Here is a 23,831-nt window from a genome sequence, read left to right on the forward strand (position 1 = left end):
ACTTATGGAGTAAATATAAAAAAAATGTTTTATTTGTTTACCATACCTCTCGTTTATTTATATTTTTACTAATTTACCATACCTCTTTTACAAATATGGTATTTGGCCCATAGGATTCACTTAAATAAAACCTCTTTTTTGAGCCTTCATAAATAGAATGAGGGTTATGGACTAAATATAAAAAGAGGTTTTATTTATTTACGATACATCTAGTTTATTTATATTTTTATTTATTTACCATACCTTTTGAGTAAGTATAAAAAGACGTTTTATTTATTTACCATACCTCCACTTTACTTATATTTTTATTTGTTTACACCCTTACATGTATATAAGGTGACTTATGGAGTAAATATAAAAAATGTTTTATTTATTTACCATACCTCTCATTTATTTATATTTTTATTAATTTACCATACCTCTTTTATAAATATGGTATTTGGCCCATAGGATTCACTTAAATAAAACCTATTCTTCAAAATGGGTGAATGGATTCACTTAAATAAAACCTATTCTTGAAAATGGACGAATGGAAGGTTGTAAGTCCTAATTTCAAGGGCTAAATTTACCTTTTTTACCCTCTCCCTTAAAATAAGGTGGGCTATTTGAGGTGATTTGTAAAAATGTACTATGATACAAAATATTCACCCACTAAAAATTTAAAACCCATTAATTTCGCCAAAGGGCGAACATTCGCCCCTAAAATTATCCTTGCCCACGATCCACCTTACACCCTATATTAGTTGCCTTATAAGTGAGCTCCCTATAGGCCCCCTCCGACCCCGAGTGAAGCTTAGGGGATCATACATCATTGCTTAATATTATTAGTCCCTGTTATCTGGCAATGGCCAGGGACTATAGCAATCGAAATGGAAGCTATTAGCATTAGTTTCAACCGTTCATTATAGGCAATAAAACTCATAACCAATGTTTCGCCCGACAATAACCAATGCTTTCAGGTTTAAGTGAATGTTCAATAGCGCAAATTTTTTTGGCCATCTTATTTGGCCTCTTCTCGAGGCCAGAGGTTATTACCATATAATATAATGGGCCATTTCCTTCACATTTCCTTCGCATTCTCAAATCAGGAAACTAATGCTAGCATTATCTAAAAGCATTAAATGTTATGATTTAATGACTTGCCTATTGACTATACCTCTATGCGACCAGGTTAATAATGCAACCACGTACCCATGTAATATGACATCTGCCAACAGTCACATTGCATGTAATTTGACATCTGCACAACATTGCCCTCGTGTCTGATCCTAGTCCTTCATTGGAATCTGAATAGCATAACCTATACCATATAAGTGCAACCATCCTATAGACCATAAGACAATCTGGATGCGGTTATAGTTAGCCGAGGTCTTATCCATCAAAGGACCTTACAGACCTAGGCTGAGGAATAATACCGTGTGAACCAAACTTTAGGGCTGGATAAGCTGCTGCTTTTGGATTGACTGCTGGATCAACAGAATCTGGATATGGATCATCAATAGAAACTGGGTCTTAATCTCGACAAACATCAGGTGCACAATATGGCAATCCTACAGGCTAAGCTAGAACAGTTACAGGAGAACAATTTTAGTCCACTTTGTTTTTATTGTGTTCATATATCTGATTTACAGAACAATTTCACCTTGTGCCCTTATTGCTTCTGTGTTGCAGATCACAGGCGTGCTGGCCGTGGATCCAGACGCTCTAGATATCGTCGTCTCCTGCTGTCGATGAGATGGAGAACCATTTAATTGACTCAGAATCTTATATAAGAAGAATGCATATTTATTAGAAAATAGAGAGCACAGTTTTTATTGGAAAGGAAATTTTATATTTTTATGGAAATGTAAATTTGAGGAATACGGATTGCAATTTTAAAATGTGAAGATAGTGAAAAGGTTGATTTCATTAGTATAATCAAATTAAATAGTTTCAGTAAAAAAACTAGGAAAAAACCTAAATGCAGTTGGGCTGAACCAGGTTTACCGGGCATCGTGTTATTTCCAGGCGAATCAATTGAATCAATTATTCTTGATCTCTACCTGCAGTTGGGCTGAACCAGGTTTCCTGGGCCGTCGTGGTATTTCCCGGCGAATCACGTATGCTTTGTGTATTCCAGGTGGTTGAATGAGAATCAAGGATTCTTGATCTGTTCACAGAACAATCAAAATTAAAAAGCCACGAAGACCCACAAAAAAAAAGAACACTACCTGATTGTCAATTCCATGCCAGGAGAAAACATACAAGTCCGTACTTGAATTCTGTCTCTCCCCATGTTTGATTCTTATCATAAACCTGAAAATGACACAGTAACACAACATCATTCCAAGTTCCATCAAACTAAGGTAAGGTATCAATAATGTATATCCTGAATTTGAATTTGAATCTGAATCCGCAACACTAAGATTAACACCTTGCCTCAATGCGCTGCACCACTAAATCCTTGAAACCCTGAAGCTTATGCTTCAGCTCAAATGAGTGAAAATATACGCGAAAAGTTGAACAAAAATCAAAGTTCATAGAATAATGCAGGAGCTCACCATTATTTTCCATCAGAATTCAACCGAGCTCACTGCCTCTGTCCAATCGTCGTGAAAATCCCTCAAAATTGGGCAATTCTGGCTCGAAAATCACCAAATTATGGGCTACAACAGGATTAAAATTGCACAGAAACTAAATCCCTCTCAACAGATGGCCCTACATTCAGTTACAGCCACAACATCATACATCTTGCGGAAGCTAGGGGAGAAGGACTTTTCATTTGAGACCCGAGAGAATCATAAATAAGTTAATTCTCTTCAACTGAGACCTACAAGCAACGTGAAGGCAGAGTTGTGCCCTCGGCCTACATGATAAGCTGAGAACTGTGAGCAACCTCAAGGCAGAGTTGTGGCCCTCTACTTCCATATTCGATGATAATGACGTTGACTAAACTCAGAGTACCACAGTTCGTAAGGAGATAAGGAGATTAGGTTGCTTACAACCATGGCGATAATGGCAATGCGACCGACAACTTACAGTGAAGGCGATAATGGCAACGCGACGGACAACTCATTGGTCTTACTGAAGTCGATACCTGGGCATAGAAATCACGAAGTTAAAGTCGGTTGACATGTTACACTATCTGTGCATGCACCCAATGATTTATGTGCACAAGTCTTATGCTCTAGAAAAACATGCAGCCAATAAATTATGTGCACATGTGTTATGCTATGGAAAAACATGATAATTTGACACACGTCGGGTATTCTGCTCGATGAACCCTTTTACGTATATATGGCCACGAGACGATTTACCAAGCTCGTTTCTTCGCCTTCGCTAAGAACTCATATATGGCTGCAACAAGTTCGGCGAAGACAGATCCAGGTTCTTGCGATCTCGTTGGAATCAACCTTTTCCATTGGTGCTCGCTGTTAAGAACAAACTACTAAAATTATACATGTACATGTAGTGATCGACTTTCTGCTTGATCATCGAAAATAAAATGTTTTTTTAACTTTGTGGGTTCCTCCAGACACGAAGAGTTCAGGTCTTTACCTAGAGGTGGATTTGCGGATACAACATGCTCTATTTTTTCAAAAACATAGTATAGTATAGTATCCTTTTCTTAAGCGATAGGGAAACTCTTGTTGCCGTAGGCGTTATATGGTTATAAAATAGCATTTTCTCTTTTGAAATATTAAAAAATATGGCTATAAAGTAGCATTTCCTGGCTTAAAATGTAAATTATCATTTCATTTTTATTTAAAGCATATGAACAAAAATAAACATAGTATGCTTGATGAGATATTCAAAATATTTTTCAGGTGTTATCACGTAACATATAAACGCGTGAAGTGTCCAATCGAAGTAGTTTCAATCATCTGTGGCCACTAATACAGACAACATGCTTTATATAAGATATTTATATAATCTAAGTGAATGTAAATTAGTTGCCTCTATTCAAGTGTCCGGCCTTTGTTGGACAATTGCATTGCCGTAGTTTAGTTCGACAATTGCATTGCTATAGTTTAAGACAGTAACCTGCACATTGACAATGCATGTTTTCTTTAACAATCCTATGCTAATATAATTACCAGTACAATTACACATACACAGATAACATTATCCCTGGGAATAAATCAACAGCTAGAGCTGAAATCGTAACAGTGTAGTGAATATTTTCGAAGAAATGGTAAACCTGTAAGCAATAAACCTAGATACAAGCATATAAACAAATATTTCAGAAGACAAGGACTTGGATACAGATAGTCTTGCTTTGACAGACTAACTGGCCCACAAGGAAGCGCTTCCATACACAGACATAAACAAACAAGACAGAGACCAAAACATGACATATATATATGCAATTTTGTTGCTAGTTTTATATAAAACAAAAATATTCAGAAAAGCTATCTATTTGGATGGTGAGTCGACCTGAACGCTATGGTTCTGTGCTGTGAGACCCTCGCCCATACCTTGGACGCCATCTCTTACTTAACACTAGACAAATCTGGAGCTCCCGCTGAAAGTATCAAAGGCAGATAGGTGCATCTGATAGATATTGTTCGTGAGTATTGAGGAGTTTTTTTATATGTTTAATTTAAAATAAAACAGAAATTCACTCCTTCACGTTCAAATCTTATTTTCTCCAAAATAAGAAGTGTACGCAAAATATTGTTCCCGCAATCGAGGCAGCTATGATACATACGACCTGCACTCAATTGCTTAATTTTCATCATTGAGAAGATCGTGCGAAATTGAAGATTGTTTCTAATGACATAATGATATATAATGACTATACAGTAGAAAATTGGGACTGAATACGTGGGCAATTTGTGTCGTGACTGCTGCCATTTTCAGGCCATTTCTTGGTAGACTTTGTTGCAAAATCCCTAATGCCACACCTTCCAGAACTTTGGATCCTGCTCCAGCGTCAATTGGATAATTTTCACAACAATGGAGGAAAGCAAATCATAAAATTCACCTACTATTCACAAATAATACACGAATGGAATCTCAGTCAACATAGCAGTAAAGGAGAACGCATTCTGAAATTCATAAATCTCACCCACTTAATCTTAGTCAATCTGGCATAATACAGTGAATCTGGCAATGCGTGGCATACCTTTCATTCCCACCAGATCGGGCTGCCTCTATTTCAATTGCGGAGGAAAGAAAATCATAAAATTCACCTACTGTTCACAAATAATACACGAATGGAATCTCAGTCAACATAACAGTAAAGGAGAACGCATTCTGAAATTCATAAATCTCACCCACTTAATCTTAGTCAATCTGGCATAATACAGTGAATCTGGCAATGCGTGGCGTACCTTTCATTCCCACCAGATCGGGCTGCCTCTATTTCAATTGCTTTTGTTTTCTCTTCAGTGAGCGGCAGGGCCTTGCTGCTTTGCAGCCACTCTTGTTTAACATTAATTCTTCCTCCCTAAGGGAGGTTGCCTCATTTGCCAGGTTGTTTGCCTCTTTATTATTATCACGGAGGATATGGAAGTATTCCTTGGAGGAGAAGTTGTTCAAAATATCTCGAATTTTGGAAAGGATTCTAGCCAAAAAAAATCTTTGGGATTAGACCCCTTAATGAGAAATTGAATAGTGAGCAAGGAGTCTCCCAAGATAAGAATATTGTTGACCTCTTTTGCTTTGGTGATGACTAATCCTTGAAGAAACCCATATGTTTCTGCCTGATTATTTGATCCAATTTCGAGGCCCCAAGCATACCTGGCTTCTATTATTCCCTCAGAATTAATCAAAATCCCTCCCCCTCCTGCCGCCCCTTATATAATGTTTTCAAAATTAACATTTTGCTATTTTCTCCAATTAGTGAGGAGCTTTAACAACCTATAGCTATATTTATAATTGTAATATTGTAATACTTACGTTCAGACTTTATCATTATTATTATATGTATTAATTAATTAAAAAATTAATTAGCATCACCTATATTAAATACCAACACTTTCATTATTTATAGTCTCTACTTTCTCTGTCACTTTCATACTTTGTGCTAAAATTCTATATAAAAATACCCCATGTTCACATTAACGAAATGAAATGTCAATTGAATTCAAAATTAATAACATTTTTTTATAAATAAGACTTCATTACAAAATTATCATTATATTTAATAAAACTACAATATTCTATATTTCTAAAGTGACCACGCTAGTATGAGAACGCCATAAGTGGCTTGTGTGCAAGACACTTGTTCGCCTGCACAACTATCCACCAAGACAAAGGGTTCACCTGCGAGGTACAACTATTCCATTCCTCTAGCAGCTAGCTTGGACATAAGGACTTCATCGTAGAAAGCTATCGCTCAACCATTCCTCCAGCGAACTAGCCACTTGTTCATTTACAGTGCAATAATGGAGCAAACTAGCCAGATGCAAATTATTTTATGGAGCATCAGACACAGGGGCGTGCCAAATTTTCATAGTGCCTATATATGCAGGTTGCTTCCAATTGGTATTTTTGCAATTAGGGCTTATATTATCCTGGGTTTAATCAAAGCAACATACTGGCACGAGAAGCATCTGAGCTAGTAATAAGAAACACAACAAAGGTTATATTTTCTTCTTCATTATATTTTGCAATTATGTGTGGTTTTGTGTTAGATATGTTCTATTTGCCTAAATTTCATGATTTCATAGCTACTTTCTCGTATCTTTGTAGCAGGGGTCTTACTTTAGCTACAACAGTTCATAACTTAGTAGTTGTATCACAAATACCTTTTCTCAATTGGTGCACCTCACACTGCCCCATCATCTATCCATTGGCCCTTGGCTCGGCTACCAATTATTGAAAACAACCTAATTCACCATTCTTAATTAATTAAATTTCTCCTTTTGAAGGCACTAGTACTAGCAGTATCATAGGCATAATCTGAGCCAGATTGAGGCTTCTCTTACATTTTACCTCTGATGGGTGGGGGTATGCTCTAACACCCCTTTCATTTAACTACTTTTGGTTATTTCCTTCCATATAGTTGGGTCGATCCTTACCATTTATTTCCTGATTGTAGTGTGCCCTGCTATAGTAGTTGCTACAACTCTCAAGCAAGAGAGATATAGCCCTTCCCTACCTGCATGTTGTGTTAAACATCATAAACCCCTTCTTAAACCGTCGGGTCATGTATTTACTTCTCTGGTCAAATCTCTCAATGGTCCAATGTTTATTCTTTTTTTCAAGCATCTCCAGTCCTAGATTTTTTCTTAGGTTGGTGATGGTAACTCAAATCATTACTCTTGGCAGAGGCCAAAAGATATTACAACACCATTAAGAAAATCCTACAAGATTGACACTAACAATCCTGAATCAAATCTTGCAGGAGAAATTGTTGTTGCAATGGAAACTACTTAAATAGTCTTCAGACAACCTAATCTACAGTTTCCACATATCAATTTATTGAGAATAAATTGGATCTCTTATTTAGCGCCTCTAGAGGGGCTTTCTTCTAATATTTGATCCAAAGGATTACTTGGCAAGAAAAATTTCTAGGTTATTTAATTGATTTGTCAGACTATTGACTAGTAGCATTTCTCCTAAGGGTTGTAGAACTAGGGTTCATAGATCAACTTGTATTATATGCTTTCAAACCCTTATTGTCTCCTTCAAGGGGGTTTCTCATTAGGGGATTTTTTAGGTCTAAAATGGGCCTTCTAAGAAAACTGTACAACCAAAATAAACTTTATAAGAACCAATAGGATTCAAGATGATGATGTCAACCATGGGGGATGATTCACCATTTTTGGACTAAAAAAGTAAAAATAATAAAACTACCTTTTTTCAACTCATATTTTAAACTTATCTCCCTAAGGTTTTACTCAATTTTTTAGCAGAAGTACTTGCTGGATGCAAAATTTAATTCCTCATCCAAGGATTACCCATGTTGCATACTTTTGATGGACCCTGCTATACGAAAAATGAGAAATATATGAAAAAATGTGATTGCAATTACGTTTTTAATATATTTCTCATTTTTTTAGTAGGGTCCATCGAAAGTATGAAACATGGGTACTCCTTGGATGAGGAATCAAATTATGCGTCCAACGAGTGTTGCCACTTGAAATTTGAGTAAACCAATAGGGAGATAAGTTGAAAATACGAGTTGAAAAAATAGTTTTTTCTTTTTTCCCTCTAAAATTTGATGATGTATTCAAATCTTATTTTATTATTTCCACTATTATTTTATAATTTCCTTCGGAGGCCCATTTTAGACCTCAAAACTTCCCTAATGTGAGGTCTTCAAAAATACTTCCTTTTTTTAACCATATGGATTGTTTCTTTCACTCACTTATGGCAACATACTTTGCAAATCTCATTGTAATAGATTCATAAGATGATATTATTGCTATTGGCTGCACCTTATTTAGAGACATAATTTGTATTATAGGGGTTGGTACCTTTCTATTGGATGTGGTTGGTGATGTGAAGACTACTCAACTTCTAGTAAAGATTCATATTGACTCTAACAAGCCTATGGATGCTTGTTTACATTTCAAAAAAAAATTATGGATTAAGTCCATACAATTCCCTTTACTGGAATGAGCCTTTTCCATCTGTTGCGCTATCATATGAACCCATGTGAAGAAAGATGGAACCAAATTTCATTGGAAAACTAATGTTATGAACATAATTGGGTGTTTCAAACATGAATATTTGTTCCTTTTAATCCTTTTATAGACACCTCCATTGGAATCTAGTGAAATTTGCTTGAAAAAAGATAAAAAATAGTGATGTCAAATTTCACTTTCAATGATGGTGAGGTTGATAAATTAGTACATTTCTAGAATACTAGGTGAAGAGGTCTAGGGGTCAATAAATGATATTGTTGGCATCAATAATTTGTAGAGAATACTAGTCAAATATGGTATCGTTAAAGTTTGGAACTTCTAAAATGCCAATGAGTCCAACTTACTTGGGAAAAAGGAATTCTACAAAGTAAAATATGGAACAAAATGGCTTCTACAAAGTAGAAGATTGTTCCATTTCCCTGGCCACATTCCAATGAAAATCTCTATACTTATAAGGATGTAAGACATCATACCCTTCCTAAGAGAATGATAAGAAATCTACATTTTATGGGTGTCAAAACAACATGTTGAAACATTTAATAGGATGTTGCATGCAAATCTATAACATGCAAGACACACATAACTTTCTTCTCTCTCCTAATGTGATATAAACAAGTGTCTTGTAACACCTCCCTTTCAAAACAAAAAATTACTACCATACTAGTAAAAAAAAAATGGAAATTACTTAGTTCATAAGCTCAGTAATTTTTCAATGTTTTAACTCTCATCGTTGTAAATTAATACCATAATGTTTTCCCATGGTTGACTTGGGCTCCTTTCCTTTGGACCGCAGTCATGTTTTTCTTTAGATGTATATTTACACCAAAGGTGTTTCCTCTCCAAGATTGGGTTGGGTAAACATTGTTCAGTCCAACCAATCCCAGAGCTCCCTTTTTGTCCTCCTTCATCCAACCAAAATATAACATGTGGACCTAAGACGAGGTTAAGAAATTCATTGAGAAATGTGCCAAAATTGCTGCATTCACCCTAGCTTCCCCTATCCTCATCGTCGTCGTATGAATTTATGAATTGTACAAATTGTCATACCTTGCAACATTGTCTGCAGTGAACTCATGCCTTGCAGTGTTTTCTGCGGTGAACTTAATGCCATCAACTTTTGTGGCCCTTTTGAGAGTCACCTCAATAGAGCCGCTACGCATTAGACAAGAGTCACCTCAACAATCATCAACTATGTCAATGAAATTCAAGCTCAAGGACCGCGAGTATGTTGGCATTATGATACAGGTATTGTCCTTGATGGTAACTCACTTAGATGAAAGATCACAGTACAACAGGTTAATAGCAAAGAATTATAGATCAGTCTACACATAATGAAGAAAGAGAGGTATACGCAAGTTCACCTTGACCAAGTTGTGTATACACGCAAGTTCAATGACCACAAGTAACGTATACGTACACATGCACTTTCGCAGAAGGAAAAGTGTGTATACCTTGGAAAACTAAGTTTTTGGTCCGAAGTATTTGGTCCATGGTATTTTGATCCATGGTATTGGTCCAAGGTATCTGGTATAAGGTATTGACCCTAGGTATTTGGTCCAAGGTATTGGTCCTAAGTGGTTTTGGTCCATGGTATTGAGAAAGGCCTAAAACTATAAAAGGAGGAGAATATCATTAGGCCAAGTGTGCAAGTATCGAATATCTGATGAAGTGTGAGATCTAGTATGCAGGTTATTGGCTTATGGTGCTTTGCTGGATTTGAACCAAGGATGAACCTTAGCGGTTGATGAGGGATAAGATCTAATGATGGATCGGGATCTTAAGGCTTAGATTAAATTATCATTATATGGTTTGATCATGCATAATCTAGATCTGAATACTGACGCATGTGTTATTCTGTAAATATCATGATCTAGGTATAACTGAAGTCTGGAATAGCTGAAAAATTATGAATTAATATTTACAGATGTGTACACTGGTTGGATTTGATAAAAGAGCGTATACACGCAGGTTTGACACATGGAAGTAGCGTATACCTTATAAAATATGTTTCAGTTGTTTCTGTTTGCTGTTGCAGAGTTCTGGGTTCTACTTTAGGTTCTGGTGACTGTATTCTGGTGACAGTGTTCTGAATAATCAGTTTCAGGTTCAGTGATTGGTTGATGCAGATGTACTTGATGATTGTATTGCAGTTATGATGTTGTTTATGGGTCCAGTATGAAAATTGAATGAAATGTGGCCTTCAGATTGTGGTGTTGTGTTCCAGGAGTATCCAGTCTGAAAATTCATGAAACATGGTCCTTGGTAGAAGAGTGGAGTTTTCTGTAGGCTGGCACCTATGTACTAGTAAACATATTGGCTAGTACAAGAGCTAGGTGGTTGTAGCTCCCTTCCAGTAGAAGCTGGAGAACGAGAGAAGGTTGTAACCTTCTGCAGGTAGAAGACTGCATACTGGTATAAGTCTGCACCAGTACAAGATTGTAATCAGATTTTCTTATTATTAAAAGAAGACAGAGACAACAGCAGTAGGTGGTTTTCACCCACATTGGGTTTCCACCTTATATTTTGGTGTTCATGTGTGTTGCTTATGTGTGATGCTTTATTTTTCTTTTACTGCACTGTCTAATAAATCTCTGATATACTGGTTAAAGTTCAATGCATGATAAATTGGGTAAATCTAAAGTTCTCTGCATATATGCTGGTTACTTTAAGTAAAGACGCGTATACACGCTAGGTCACTTAGATGAAGTAGCGTATACAAATCTGTTTGGGAAATTAAATTATTTATCTGATAATACTAATTCACCCCCCCTATCAATAGTATTTCCAATAATTGGTATCAGAGCAAGTCCTTCAGAAGAATCTTGACTGCTTGAAGGAAGATCCATCATCATGAGTAATCAAGAAAGCATGGGATCCATCAAACCACCAATCTTTGATGGGACCAACTTTGTTTATTGGATGATAATAACCACAACCTATCTACAATCACTTGGAACAGATGTCTGGGAAATCGTGGAAGGAGGATATACATTTCCATCAGCAATTCCTACGGATACAGCAAGTAAAAAGGAATATGAAACCAATGCCAAGGTTGTCAATACATTATTGGGAAGTCTGTCACAATCAGAGTTTTTCAAAGTTATGCAGCTCAAATCAGCCAAAGAAATATGGGACAAAATCATTCTGAGCTACGAAGGAGACTCTCAGGTAAAACGTGCTAAACTTCAAACTCTCAAAATTCAATATGAAACTCTTAAGATGCACAATGATGAAAGTATAGCTAGTTACTTCTTACGTATAGATGAGGTTGTCAATTGTATGAAGAATATGGGTGAAGATATAAAGGAAGTTACCTTAGTTGAGAAAGTTTTAAGATCCTTATCTGCTAAATTTGAATCAAAAGTATCTGCCATAGAAGAAAAATAGGATCTGCAGACTATCACTATGACACAGCTTCACGAAATCTTAACTGCCTTTGAGATGAGAAAAGGAGGCCCATCAGATATGAGAGAAGCTGCATTTAAAGCTTCAGCAAAAGGAAAGGAAGAACTCAATGAATCAGGACATATTTCAGAAGAAGAAGATGAAGTAAACTTTGTCAAGAAGCTTCAACGAGGTTCCAGAAGATTTAGAGGTAAACTACCCTTCAAATGTTTTGCCTGTGGTAGAGTCGGTCATTATGCTACCAAATGTCCTCATAAAGATAAATATGATAAAGGGAAGGAATCTGCAAAATGGAATAGAAAACAAAGTGTAAGTAAAAAGAGTTACTATACTCATGAAGATAGTGATGGTTTATCAAATAGTGATGAAGATGAAAATAGTAATGACTATAGACTTCTAATGGCTTATGACAATGATAATTTTTGGGATGCTTTAGAAGAAGATGATCTTCATGAAGAAATATCTAAACTCAAAATCTGTTTAGAAGAAAAGAATATGATTATAGATACATTGACATACCAACTCGTTGAAAAAGAGAAACACAATGAAAAACTAGAATGTGAAATTGTAAGTCTAAGAAAGGATCTTGAGAAAACAACTCTCAATCTTAGATTTGCTAAAGGATCAGAAACCTTAAATGAAACTATCAAAGTGCAGCGTTCTCCTCTAATAAAGATAGGTCTTGGATATACTGAAGAAGCATCTCAATCACAGAAGCCATCAACATCCACTAAAAGCTATCTTGATGCAGCAAAGAATAGTGAACAGTATGACAATCATTAGCAAAGGCATAAAGTAGATCACCAGGTAAATCAGGCTCAATTTGCTTCAAGGATGAACAGAAGTCACAAACAACCTCAAGTAAATCATACTCAATTTTCTCCAAAGATGAATATCAATAGAAACTACAATCACCAGGTCAATAGATTCGATAATCGCAGGAACTTCTTTAATGGTCAATGTTTCTCATGTCATAATTTTGGACACAAAGCTGCTCAATGTGTTTCTTACAAAACCATCATGACTAGAGAAGCACAAAATCAAAGGAATGTGACAAGGATCAAGAAAATTTCCTATAATAACTTTTCTCTTCTTGAAAATGAAATAGAATGCTCAATCTGTAACAACTTTGGCCATGAAGAATCTAAATGCAGGAGAAAATTTCAGCAAACATCTCAAAAGGAGCAAACTTCATTAAATCCCAAGATATGGAAAAGGAAAGAACCTCACACAGAAAGATGTGGTATAGCCTTGCATGCAGAAGGACAAGAAAACCAGTGGTACATCGACAGTGGATGCTCAAAACACATGACAGGTGACAAAGAAAAACTTCACTCATATAATGCCTTAGAAAAGGAAAAGAATGTCTCATTTGGAAACGGAAATCCTGCTGTCATAAAGGTAAAGGCTTTGTTTTCTTGAAAGAAAAGGTTAAAGCTGGGAATGTTATGTATGTAGACGGTCTAAAGCATAACCTATTGAGTGTCAGTCAAATGTGTGATCAAGGAAATGAAGTGGTGTTTCGATCAAACAGATGTGTTGTTCATGAGCTTGATACAGGAGAAACCGTGATCAAAGGAACAAGAACTCCAAACAACTTATACATACTCAAGGGAGGATAACAACAGTGCTATCTAAGCCAAAATGATAAAAACTGGCGATGGCATAGAAGATTGGGACATCTAAGCTTTTCTCAAATAAGAAAAGCATCAGATTCCAGGTTGTTCGTGATCTTCTTGATATCAGCATTCCTAAAAATACAATATGCAAACCATGTCAATTCGGTAAGCAAACCAGATCTCACTTCAATAAAAGGGAAGGGTCAGCTAGTAAGCCTCTTGAACTTGTTCATACTGATTTATGTGGACCATCAAGGAAAAAGTCACCTCATGGAGAAGAATATTTTGTTTTGTTCAATGATGATTTTTCCAGAATGTGTTGGATAGGTCTTCTAAAGCATAAAGATGAAGCATTTGAAAATTTCAAAGCCTTCAAAGCTTTGGTTGAAAATGAATCAGATCGCAAAATCAAATGCCTCAGATCTGATCGAGGAGGGGAATTTACCTCGAATGAATTCTTTGAATTTTGTGAACAACATGGAATAAAAAGGCAGTTCTCCACCGCAAGGACTTCTCAGCAAAATGGAGTGGTATAAAGAATGAACAAAACTGTTCAACAAATGGCTCGAGCTATGCTAGATGAATCTGGAACTCCTGCAACCTTCTGGGGTGAAGCTGCATTCGCCGCCGTCACTATTCTCAACCAAGCAAATGTTCGGGTAAACAACACTCAAACTCCACATGAAATTTGGTATGGTAAGACTCCTACTGTAAAATAATTTAAAGTTTTTGGAAGCAAATGTTACATCAAAAGGACTGATGAAAAATGTAGAAATTTTGAATAATAAACACTTATTCATAGAGATTATCCCGATTATACACTATTGCGGAATACATGCATAATACATAACCTCCTCTACGTTGATCATCAATTTAGCAGCATCAAAAACAATGAAACATCAATCGCATGCACACATTAACACAATATGTAACCCGGGGAAAGAATACAGCTGAAAACCCCACACTATCTATATATTATAATGACTGAGAACATGTAAGAATACATAGTACAATACTCCTCGCAAGTACTCAGTACTATCTCCACCTGTTACACACAAACTAGCTCAGATCTGATGCCTCAAATCTCCTCCACTGTTTGCCTGCCTCCACTGCGCAATCCTGCATGAGAATAATGATGAATGGCTGAACCAAACTCGTATTTCCCTTGTGTTTGACTATGCAATACTCATCAACAATCTCAATCCCATTGATTGTGCAAGATCTCATGCACAACTATAGTCACAACTGATAGCAATCTCAACCTCTAACACCTGTCTCCACTTCATTGTCCATGCACTGAATTAATTGATGTATTCTTTAGTTTCTTTATGAGTTAATAATTAGTGAATTAATAATTAATTCACACAACTCATCACTAGTGTATCCTTTAGTTAAACTAAATACAACTAATTCAAACTGAACACAACTCCATCAACTCCTCAATCAACTCCACCAAATTCAACCACTTGAGTTCTAACTGAAGTCCATCATGCAATAGCTCAACTGACCCATAAGAAAAGCGTATTTCCTTCTAATAGCTACATGAGCCACATCTGTAGCTCAAACTGAAGTGCTCCAAGAGGATAAGATAATGTTTATAGTCCAAATATTATTATGAGCTAATAATATTCGAATGTTCTATTTTTAGCCTGGCAGTCTAAAAATAGACTCCACCCATATGTCTAAAAATAGAAGTCCATCTATTTTTACCAACATGACCAGTCATCCATAAATAACATACTGCAACTCATAGACCATGATCCATATGTCTAAAAATAGACTTTGCGCCAAAAATAGCCTGCGGGCTCACTTAGTGAAGGCGACTCCTTTCCACTAAGCTCCATCATCTTGTTGCATTTTCAATACTCCCTCTCAACAAGATATGGATTATCAGCAACCCCTATCCTGCAACTTTGGAATGTTCTGCATGCAACACATTTGCCCGGTTCACTTGCTTCAACAACACTTGGAACAAAAACACTCCCAACTGACCACTCTGTTGAGCTAGGAACATACTCTGATGCTGAAGCTCTACCTACTGCTGACAAGTGCTCCCTCTCTAACATCTGCGCTACTGCAACATCTCCATGCATCTCACACCATTGCACACCTCTCTGTGCCACCTAGCACTGTGGAAAACACTTGTGCCTCTCGCATTGCTGCAGCCTGTTAGTTATGCACTGTCCTGGGATTCCCTACACTGTCGCTCTCTCTACTACTCCATCTGCATCTGTCTCTACCCAATCAGTCAGTTCCTGCTACTCCACATCGGGGCTCCCGTAGCAAGGTCTCATCCAAGAGTTTGGGTACCTCAAGGATCCTGCCCCTCCTCCTTGGGACGATCACTCTATATCGCCCCACCTCCTACCTGGAGGTATGGCTGCATGTGATCCCTCAGCCCATCTGGCTCGAAGTTTCCCCCTAGTGGAGGTCTCTGCATGAGTAGATGTCTCTACTCAATCTCCTCTCAGCTTCCGTTTTTGTGGCTGCTCCACAACCTCTTGAAGCTGTTGCACCAATCGTGGCTCCTCCACAATTGTCTGAGACTTCTTCTGGCTCTGCATGTTGAGAGGTTATATACCCTCCCTCTCAACCACCAAGTCTCCATCAGTTGCCTCGCTACTCAAGGCTTTGCATGCATCTTGAACCTCAAGAGCATACAGGTTCTTGACCCATGAACCAATCTGCTTCACCTGTCTAGTGATGATGCATCCAAGGAAAACCTTTCCCTTACTGAAGACTACATCATAGCCTCTGTCTTCTAGCATCACGATCAACACCAAGTTTCTCTTCAGTCCTGGTACATACTTGACATCGGTCAAGGTAAGGCGAGCTCCATGCTCCCTCTGAAAAATAACTGTGCCTACACCTGAGACACTAGACTTATCATCATTACCCATCGCTATGAGTATCTGGAGATCTTTCTCCTCCAAAGTACTGAACAAACTTTTGTCACCGATCATGTGGAAAGAAGCTCCACTGTCAAGAAACCAACCACTTCCCACCATGGATGAAACCATGCATGCGAAGAGTGTCAAATCCAACTCAAACTGTGAAGCAATTCCCTCACCTTCAGATCCTTCCCTGGATCCCTTCTTGAACTTCTTCTTTGGGCAATTAGTAGCATAATGGCCCAACTCATGACAATGAAAGCATCTCACCCTCGACTTGTCAACCTTCTTCCCATCATTGGAAGAACTGGATTTGGAAAGAGAACCCTTCTCCTTCCCCTTCTTCACCTTACTCGCTAAGGCACAGTTCTCCTCATCATGCATGGATGAAGAACTGTCTCTGGTGCTCCGTCTGATCTCCTCTTGCACAAGATCCGACCAAATCCTCTCCCATCCTGGCAATTTCTCCCGACCATTGACAGAGTCCTGATAGGAATGCCAACTCTTTGGAAGACCAAGGAGAGCCAAGCTCACCAAGTCCTCATCATTGACAGTCACCCCCACACTTCCCAGCTCATCCCGACAATGAGTGAACTTCGTGAGATACTTGGGCATACTATCTCCATTCTCACTTTTAATGTTTTTGAGTTTATCCTTGAGCCCCAACTTCCTCTGGTTGCTCTTGCTTTGGAATAAATCTGTCAACGCTTTCCACATCAAGTATGGAGAAGCCTTTCCATGCAGGTTGGATAGAATGTGATCCTTCACGCCCTCCAAAAGAATCCTTCGACACTTTGCTGTATTCTTTTGCCAAGCCTCAACGTGAGCAGCATCAGTAGGCTTTGGGACCTCAACATCTATGAACTCCTTCAACCCATTTTCATCTAACACCGCCTCCATCATGTCTTTCCATGCAATATAATTCGAGTTGCCTTCAAGGGCATACTCCAATCGCAATCCGTTGAAAGACATTGCAACGTTGACACCAAGAAAACACTGCTGCAAATTCGAATTCCACCAGCTCAAAACTCAACTGCTTCTGATCTAAGATTCGTGAGAACAAAGTATTTCTCGTACAGAGATTGACTGTATGGGCATTCACCGGATATCTCACCTTTCAAAAGAAGGATGAATCTAGAGTATACCTGGCCCGATTACAAACTCTGCCTGAAGAAATAAAATGTAAACACTTTCTGAATAATAGATCTGATGATCAACAACTCCGATACCATGTAGAAATTTTGAATAATAAACACTTATTCACAGAGATTATCCCGATTATACACTATTGCGAAATACATGCATAATACATAACCTCCTCTACGTTGATCATCAATTTAGCAGCATCAAAAATAAAGAAACATCAATCGCATGCACACATTAACACAGTATGTAACCTGGGGAAAGCATACAGCTGAAAACCCCACACTATCTGTATATTATAATGATTGAGAACATGTAACAATACATAGTACAATACTCCTTGCAAGTACTCAGTACTATCTCCACCTGTTACACACAAACTAGCTCAGATCTGATGCCTCAAATCTCCTCCACTGTTTGCCTGCCTCCACTGCGCAATCCTGCATGAGAATAATGATGAATGGATGAACCAAACTCGTATTTCCCTTGTGTGTGACTACGCAATCCTCATTGGCAATCTCAATCCCATTGATTGTGCAAGATCTCATGCACAACTATAGTCACAACTGATAGCAATCTCAACCTCTAACACCTGTCTCCACTGAACTGTCCATGCACTGAGTTAACTGATGTATTCTTTAGTTTCTTTATGAGTTAATAATTAGTGAATTAATTAATAATTAATTCACACAACTCATCACTAGTGTATTCTTTAGTTAGACTAAATACAACTAGTTCAAACTGAACACAACTCCATCAACTCCTCAATCAACTCCACCAAACTCAACCACTTGAGTTCTAACTGAAGTCCATCACGCAATAGCTCAATTGACCCATAAGAAAAGCATATTTCCTTCTGACAGCTGCATGTGCCACATCTGTAGCTCAAATTGAAGTGATCCAAGAGGATAAGATAATATTTATAGTCCAAATATTATTATGAGCTAATAATATTCGACTGTTCTATTTTTAGCTTGGTAGTCTAAAAATAGACTCCACCCATATGTTTAAAAATAGAAGTCCATCTATTTTTACCAACATGACCAATCATCCACAAATAACATACTGCAACTCATAGACCATGATCCATATGTCTAAAAATAGACATAGTCTAAAAATAGACTTTGCGCCAAAAATAGCCTGCGGGCTCACTTAATGAAGGAGACTCCTTTCCACTAAGCTCCATCATCTTGTTGCATTTTCAACAAAAAACTTGGTAAGTTTGAGCCCAGAGCAGATGAAGGTATTCTTCTTGGTTACTCTTCCCGAAGTAAAGGATATAAATGTTATAATAAAGGACTTGGGAAAATTGTTGAAAGTATTGATGTTGTAGTTGATGACGCATTCAAAAATCCAAAATAGATAAAAGCCGAAGATTATTGTTATAGCTCCAAATCTCACTCTTATGGTTTGTGATGCTGTACTCATGGCCTAGGGCAACCCCTCCTTCCAGACTTGGTCCTAAAATTTAAAAAACAGTGTTTTATCCCTTATACGTGACATTGCCCTGAGTTAAACGCGTGTATACGCGGGTCTGTGTATATCCAACCCGCGTATATGTATTAAAACACTTAAAAAAATATAAAATTCCTTATTTTCGGGCGGAGATCGCGGGTTTTACCTGCTGATCACCTGTTAGTGCCCGTGGCCCAACTGTTCCCAACCAACTCCCAACTAAAAAACTACTTTGGGAGAGGTATAAAAAGACCTCAAAGGGAAGGCCTAAAGGAGGAGAGAAGAGAGAGAAAGGTTATTATGCTGAGATTTTTCCCCTGACCAGGTCTGAAGTCCCTTGTGCCTTCTACACTTCCCCCATTTGTACAGGAAACTCTTGTTTCCTTGTGTGTTGATGTTCATCCATTACTTGTGACATCATGGAGAGAGTCATGGAAGGAGTTTGTTAAAGGCTTGAGGCTGGAACGGATCCGGAAGGAAGCTTTGCTTGGAGCCTGCTGAAGGTGACTCAGGTGAAAATATTCCTTTTTCATGTACTTTATTTGTCTATAATAAAAGAAACACATGTCTTGGTTCCCGAAATGAATCCTCTTTATGTCAATGATATTCATGTTTAGAATTCATATGTAGATGGTTGTTTGGATTTCATAACTAACTACCTTTATTTATAACATGAAGATGGTTTCTTTATAAGGTTTTGTCCATACACTGTTGTGTTCTTTGAATTGGTTGTTTTGCAGGACAAAAGAGAAGAAGGGAACTCCAAGAAGGGTTTGGACCCTAAAGGCTTTCTCAAATGTAGGGCCTAAGGTACGTACCCTTTATAATAGAATTTGCTTATAATAGCATAATGACTATGTGAATGTGTGCTTCTTTGAATAGACAACTTTCAGTCTGCTAGGGTTTCAACCCAAAAAGCCCTAGGGGAACATTTCCCTCCAACAGAATTTGCGACTCCACTGGGGACAACACTCTTGTTGTTCCTAGTTTGGGTGTTTTTCAAGTCAATCAGGGCTCAACTGCCTGTTTGTTTGCTGTTGCTGTCTGGTCTATTTTTGAACTTTAAGTTTTTCCAGTTTCTTCAGTTTGTTTTTATTTTTCTTGAAACCTTTTATATACGTTGTTTTTCTTAGTTACAGAGGCGTATGTACGCATGTTGCTTTAAGTGAACCCACGTATACGCAGGTTTCCTTAGTTACAGTAGCGTATACACGCATTCTGTACATAAGTACAGTCGCGTATATCTTGCAATTTTCAAGATTTGTAAATCTTTTTGTCTCTGAAGGTCTGTCTGGTAGTTTGATTCAGTCTGAAACAATCATTTTCCAGTATCAGTTATTTGTTTTACAGTGAGCATCTTGTTCCGAATTCTCTCTGAGTATAAGAAGTATTGGTCTTGTTTTTCGTTGATTGCAAGCGCCATCGTTTTTGCTAAAGCACGCAAGATTTATTGCTAGGAATCTTGGCTGCTTTGATTCATCAGGGTAGGAAGATTGAACAAAATCTTTGTGTTAACCTTGCTTTTGGTGACTTTTTGTTTGCTTGACAAAAACCGCTTTTTGTGACCATCCACTTCTTTGTTTCATGAAAGTTGTTGATTGACACTTTCTTGGAATTTGTCTTTTTGATCTTTTTGGTTTTCATTGCCAAAGCTTTCATTGCTGCTTTTGATTGTTAAGAGCACTTTTAAACACATTTATTTTTGTTGAGTTTTCATCCATTGAGTGGTGTCAATTCGCAAAAGTGTTTGATTGCCTATTCTTCAATCACAAGTTTTAGTGTTGTTGAGAGCATTTTTTGAAAAGACTCTTTTGTTGTTACTTTTGAAGAAAATCTTTTAGAAAAACTTAGTTTTTGCTTTCTTGAACTTGGTTTTCATTTGGTTTCCTTTTAGTGAGTGAAAGTGCTTTATGTTTGTCTTAGAACTTGTTTTTAGTTTTTAGATGAAATGAATTGTAGCATCTCATATTCCATCTAGACATTTTAAGTGGCAACATAAAGATTGATAAGCAAGCAACTTTCATTTTTTGTTTTTAGAGTAGTTTTAAATCTTGCATCCGCATATATTTGTTGCATTAGGATAGATTTGCATCCCCTTTTAGGCATACATAGCTTTGTTAGCTTTTGTGAGTGTAAAGCGTGAATTAACGAAAAGAAAAGAAAAAATTGTTTTATTAGAAGTTCCTCTAAACCCTATAGAAATTGCTCTTCATCGAAAAACGAAAAAGTGCATGTGCATGTAGTTAAGTTTTTATTAATTTCTTTTGCGTCAAAAAACACCACTAGTTTCACTTCCATTACCTTGTGACTTAAAGAACAGCCTATTTTAAAATCAAGCGCTAACTAAAATTCACTAGAACTTTTTGTTTTAGTCAGTTACACCAACAAGTTTAGGATTTTAGGGCCTTGGATTAGGCGAGTGGAGAGTTAACTCTCCAAGGCCATATAAACATCAAACGTAGGAGTCTGAATAATGAGAGAAAATCCAATAGCGTTAGGAAGACCAGGAAAGATCCGGTTCTGGGAGTTAAGCACGAGGGTCTGTGAAGACAGGGAAGAGAGATACCCCCTCTCCTACTTGTCCGAACTTACCTCACGACTGTTCCGCCTGGATTCTACGACGAGTTGGTATCCATAGTTGCTACTCCTAGGGATCTACACAGGTGGCTGTGGAGGGGAATCCCGTGGCACCTGAGGTCGACGTTGCATCACTCTCGACAGTACTACTGGAGGGCACCCTTGCGAAGCTTGGGGGCTTGCACCGGTGCAGGCTGTTGTTAGGAGGTGAGCGTAACTTCCTCTGACACCTTCACTGATAGGACTGGGCCCTCATCATCCCAGACTATCTTCGGAAGGCCCCTTAATTCACTTTCTTGTATTTTGGTGTCCGGTCCTAATCACCCGGAGCGGAAATACTTGGAAGTTGTTTGACTGGTTGTTATCTTTAGGGACTTTATAGTGCGTGCTCTGTGCTCTTAGTTGGCCTAGTTTTCAATTTTTTGAGTCTTTAGTTAGATCATAACAAAAAATTCAAAGTGGCTGACCGATCTCCCAGACGGTCTCGAAGACTTCGTGGTCTTTCACCACCAAGTTTAGAGCCTTCTCCTAGAAGGCGCAGAGGTAATACTACCGGTGGGTTCCGTCCCACGCCGGTTGACGCATCGGGGATTGATCCTCCTCTCGGGGGCATTAGTGTTCAAGCAAGGCCTGACACTTCTGAACAATAGAGGGACACTCCAGTCCTTTCTCGAGTTCTCTTTCAAGTGGAGAATAACATAGAGGTAGAAGAACTCTCAAAGTCGTTAGCGGCTCCGAATTCTCCACTACCATCTAGTCATCCGGACGTATTACAATACGTTGGGACTCCGACGCATAGACCGTCAAGTCCAAGTTACGCTACGTGCTTACCATCGATGACCACTACTAGAAGCATGGCTTCTACAAGTGCTACGACTATGCAAACTCCAACATCGGTGCAAGGAGGAGGAACGATTTCCATCTCCTCTGCTTCCTTGTTTAGATCTTTTGCCAGCACATCTTTAGTTGGGTCTACCTCCATTCCGTCCACGAGTGGAAATGCCCAAACCAATGCTTTTGGTACTGGATTCTTCCCATTTGGCACCCACTCACAGGGTATTCCATTGGTTTTGTTTAGTGCCGCTACGTCCATGATGGGCGGATCAGCTTCATTCCAGGGTTTTCCTTTCGGAAGTGGTCATATACCACATTCCAACCCGATGATAGGATCCATGCTTTTTTCTTCTGTAGGACAAAGCAACAATCCTTTCAAAGGATGGAATAACCCTTGGGTTAGTGGCGCGGAAACTGGGAATCCATTTATTGGCCAACAAGGGAATAGGCCGTACTCCACAGTTAATTTGTTTCAAAGTATTCCTCCCCTAGCTTCGGCTTGGAATCCTTATCAGGGGTTATCAACCCCTTATAATCCTTTAGGAAGAAACTTTGCTAGTTATGGAGGTTTTGCAGCCGGAGTTGGTCAAACTCCAAATTTTGCTGGATCACAAGGCTTCCCTTTTGGTTCAGCCGGTTCTACGGGTTGCTTCGGGCAGCTTGGTGCCTCCCAAAATCCAGGACAATCTTTTCAGAACTTTGGGAGTTCTGCCCAGTCTGGGTGAAATCCCCAAGGTCCTCCTAGGCTTCCGTTTCTGGCAACGTTGAACTTGCCAGATCTCACTAAGTTAACAAATGACCCAATTAAATACAATCCGGCCTGGCCTTCGGTCCCAACCAAACTCCCTTCGGACATTCAAAAATTCGAAGAGAAGAGCGGTGAAGACCCAGGCGACCATGTAACCACATTCCATTTGTGGTGCTAATCTAACTCCCTTATCGATGACTCGATTAGGTTGAGACTCTTTCAGCGCACCTTGACTGGTAATGCGGCCAAATGGTATATAGAGTTTCCAGGGGGCAGATTTACATCTTTCACTGACTTAGCCAATATTTTCTTAAATCATTTCCAGTTGCCTGTCCATTATGATGCCGGAACTGAACTTCTGGCCACTTTTCGTCAGGATAAGGCAACTCACATTTCTGACCATATTCAGGAATGGAGACGGAGAAAGAGGCTCATTAAAGCCGAAATCCCTCCAGAGTACCGTCTCGAGTGGTTTTTGAAATCTTTACAACCCGAGATCTCTAAGGATGTCTCCATGTCTGGAGTCTATTCTGAGGAGCAAGCCATTTTTAGGGCCCAGCAATTAGAATTGATCTACTCT

At 38.3% G+C, this 23,831-nt stretch overlaps 1 pseudogene; it reads right to left on the reverse strand.

Moving 5' to 3' along the window:
• Positions 1–1,371: 1,371 nt before the first annotated feature.
• Positions 1,372–23,831, reverse strand: part of LOC149234713 (calreticulin-like) — a 56,037-nt pseudogene continuing 33,577 nt past the window's right edge.

Source organism: Pinus tabuliformis, chromosome 8 (assembly GCF_031772625.1).
Source record: "Pinus tabuliformis cultivar Carrire ecotype Pingquan chromosome 8, CPIR1, whole genome shotgun sequence".
Classification (NCBI taxonomy): domain Eukaryota; kingdom Viridiplantae; phylum Streptophyta; class Pinopsida; order Pinales; family Pinaceae; genus Pinus; species Pinus tabuliformis.